The sequence below is a fragment of the Myotis brandtii genome, unplaced genomic scaffold (genome assembly GCF_000412655.1).
Source record: "Myotis brandtii unplaced genomic scaffold, ASM41265v1 scaffold168, whole genome shotgun sequence".
Lineage (NCBI taxonomy): Eukaryota > Metazoa > Chordata > Mammalia > Chiroptera > Vespertilionidae > Myotis > Myotis brandtii.
In genome coordinates this window covers 1,083,924-1,088,210 of record NW_005356173.1, presented here as the reverse complement: position 1 = coordinate 1,088,210, position 4,287 = coordinate 1,083,924, and positions in this window count along the sequence as shown.

The following is a 4,287-nucleotide window of genomic DNA, read 5'->3' as shown; positions in this document are numbered from 1 at the left end:
ATGAATGGATTGACTACAAAGAATTAGGAGTTAGAAAAAGCCCTGAGTTCCAGAATTTCCTACTTATTCATATTCTAGCCTCCTCAAAACATTCCCTATACCAGGTCCTGTTGTAGACTCTATGGGAGGCACATTTCATCCATGTGTAAAAAAGAATCACCTGACATGTTTGCCATCCAGAGCCACAAAACGGACTCTCTCACTCTCAGACCTCAAGCTCGCTGGGGTTCACCTAGGTTGAACAGACACTTGTGGGATCTGGCCCCTAAATTAATCCCCAAAATTCTGTGTTGAATTACTCCCCAGGAAAGCCAACATTTTATACCTACCTGAAGTTTGAGGGAGGAGATATATGCTGCTTTTGAGACATGTGCGGCTGAGCTAAAATCATCAGAAGCTTAGTTAGCTTTGTATTTTTTTTGCAAATGTATTCTTATGGTCCCATTGAAAATGTACTGCTATTGCATCTGTTGTCGGGTTTCTAGTGTGAAGATGTATGGCTGGTGACGTGTGCAAGGACACAGATGAAAGAACAGAGGGGACAATAGCTTCCCTGGCTGGAGGAGAGTTCAAAGTCCCGGACAGAAGGCCGACCCTGTGCTGTCCCACTACCACCACGGGCTAACCTGCCCCTGTCCCTGGCCGTATTGACCACAATGGCCAGAACATGGAAGCAGCCTAAGTGTCCACTGACGAATGAATGGACAGACGATGTTTATGTACATCTACATATATGCACAATGGAATACCACTCAACAATAAAAAAGACAAAATATTGCCATTTGTAACAAGAGGGTGTTAAGCTAAGTGAAGTAAGTCAGACAGAAAAGGACAAAAAAAGTATAATTTCACTCACCAAACTCATAGATATAGGCAACAGATTGGTGATTACCAGAGGGCAAGGTGGGTGCCAGGAAGGTGAAATGGGTAAAGGGGTCAATTATATGTGACGTATGGTAACTAGACATACACCTGGAGCTTACAAAATGTTAACACATTGCAGACGATCACAAGAACTCTCGCTTCATATTACACAGTGTTTGACAAAGTATCATACTTTAAAAAGATATTAGCTTGTAAGGACATGTAATAAATAACTTCAAAATGCAATTGGTATTTAATTTTAAAGCATGCCTTTAACATTTATGTAAAACATTTTTTGTACTCATTCAATAGAAACTTACCTGGCCACTGGGTAAAGCTAGAAATAAAACTACTAGTCTGCAATGTGTTAATATCCAATGTTACCTCAATAAAAAATAAAAACAAAACAAATGTTAACTTTCAATAAAGCAGAAAGTCCAGTTAATTGGGATCTTCCAAACTGACATATTTCTGTCCTTAAACACAGATATGAGTGCCTGCCACAGGCAGACACAGGTGTGATGCCCTCATGGGCTCCCATATTAACTACATGAATGAGAGAGAGAGAGAGAGAGAGAGAGAGAGAAGAAAGAGAGAGATGTGGAAAAAGAGGGAAGGAAAAAAGAAAAGATGTGTGGCAATGGAAACAATGAAGAGTAAAACGGGACCTTCGCTTGGGTGAAGGGGATGGGAAGAGAAAGGAACGATTCTTCCCTTTTCTACCCCATTTGGGAAGATAGTGAGCATCACCTTCAAATATTAACAGAGCAGCTAACCTTGCAGTAGGTGTACTTCTGTGCATCCATCCAGTAAACAAGATGTTTGTGAAAAAATTATATAAAGAGTTTGAGCATAACCGTGTAACTGTGAGTACTGGAAGAGAATATATTTAATTTTTTACCATGGTTAGCTTTGAATAGTGAAATCTGAGGTAATTTTTTTCTTTTAGCTACTGTCTGTTTTCTATATTTTTAAGAAAATAAGCATGTAAAATAAAATTTTATTTTTTGTAATATAATTACATTATGTGATTTAAAATATTTAAAATCCCTATATGTAAGAAAAAAGAAATCACATTTTAATAAGATCATCTAACATTACAGAGACTCGCAGAGGCAGGCAGAGTCTCAAGGGCACTAGTAAATAGGAGTGCACAGGCAGACGGGTCCAGGAAGACTGATGGACAGAGTGGCGAAGATGGACACACGTGCAACAGGACGTCCCAGCGTGGAGATCCCCACTTTCTGATTCCCTCTGCGTTTTTTCAGGCATTAAGATAGCATTTATTTTCCTATTCCAAAACCCATTTTTTTCATAAACAAAATCTAAGCTTATTCAATCATGTATTCATTCAACAAACATTACTAACAAATCTGTCCTGACTCTGGACTTCCAGTCAAGGTGACAGAGTACGTAATACCATGCTCACCTCCTCCCACAACCACGTCAAAATCGCAACTATATTACAGGACAACCACCTGAAGATTAGCTAAGCAGAAGTCCTATAACTAAGGATGTAAAGCAGCAGCCACATGGAGACTGGTAGGAGGGCCTGAGAGATGGGACAGGCATCAGTGTAGGGGTTAGGAAACAGGGGGGATATTTCAGCTTGAAAGGTCCCCACTGAGGAACAAGGGGTCCCAGCCCAGGGCACCAGTGCCAGGAAGTGGAGTCCCCATAATATCTGCTGTGGAAACCAGGGAGGTTATGGCTGATTGAGACAGAGGCTGCTGGAGACCTAGGCACTACAGATCTTAATCTGTACACAGGCTCGCCCACAAACTCCCTCCCTCTGAGCTCCAGGGAGGGGTAGCATCTTGAAAACAGGGACATATGGGGAGGAACTAAATTGACTAACTTCAGAGCAAGGGCTGGAGGGACGGGAGTCAGGGCAGTTCTCTCCCAGGGACAGCAGTGCTGGGAGGTCTGAACCTCTCCCAGTGGCTTTCCCACACAGGCAAACTTGCCTAAATCTCTCAAAGGTCCCCCAAAATCAGTGGCAGCCTTGGTGTGCCCTGTGCCTCTTGTTGAGTGGCCCCAAGCCTAGCACTAGTGGCAGCCAGCCTATGCTCTAAGCCTAGTCCCTCCCAGTGCCTCCAAGCCTAGCACAGGCAGCAACCAACCACAGGTCACTCTGTAGCTCCTACCAGGCAGCTCCAGGCTGGGCTCAGGCAATGGCTGGCCTTGGCCTGCACCAGAACCCGTCCCCAGAGGCCCCACAATCAACATACCTAGTGGTTGGTTTCAGACCACACCAGAGCATCACCCAATTAGATCCACAAAAGACACACCAAAAGGACATGTCTCATCGGGCAAGGGAAACAAAGAGAAAAATAAACAAATGGGATTACATCAAACAGAAAGTGTTTGTACAAAAAAGGAAACCACTGACAAAACAAAAGGACAACCTACTGAATGGAAGAAGATACTTGCCAATAAGACACCCAATAAGGGCTAATATCCAAAATATATAAAGATCTCACACATATAACTTAACACCAAGTAAACTAGCATCAGATTTTAAAATGGGCAGAGGACCTGAATAGACATTTCTCTAAAAAAGACATATAGATTCATGGATCCCAGAAGCTGGGTGCGGGGCTGGGAAGCCCCGGCCTGGGACGCTGGCGGCAGATGCTTCCATGGCCAAGAGACACATGAAAGGATGCTCAAGGTCACTAATCATCAGAGATACAAATTAAAACCACAAGGAGGTATCACCTCACACTTGTGGGAATGGCTATCATCAATAAATCAACAAATGACAAGTGCTGGAGAGAATGTGGAGAAAAGAGAACCCTTATGCACATTTGGTGGGATTGCAAATCAGTGCAGCCACCATGGAAAACAGTATGGAGGTTCCTCAAAGAAATTAAAAGTAGAACTACCTAATGATCCAGCAATTCCACTTCTGGGTATTTATCTGAAGAAATCCAAAACATTAATTTAAATATATACCCTTATGTTTCTTAAGGCATTATTTATAATAGCCAAACTATGGAAGCAATCCAAGTGCCCATCAATAGACGAGTAAATAAAAAAGCTGTGGGACAATATAGACCAATAGAATAGAGAACCCAGAAATTGACCCAAACCACTATGCTCAATTAATATTTGACAAAGGAGGCAAGAACATACAATGGAGTCAAGATAGTCTCTCAATAAATGGTGTTGGGAAAATCAGACAGATACATGCAAAAAAATGAAACTAGACCACAAACTTACACCATACACAAAAATAAACTCAAAATGGATAAAGGACCTAAATGTAAAACAGGAAACCATAAAAATCTTAGAGGAATCCACAGGCAGCAAAATCTTAGACATATGCCAAAGCAATATTTTCACCAACACAGCTCCTAGGGCATTGGAAACTAAAGAGAAAATAAACAAATGGGACTACATCAAAATAAAAAGCTTCTG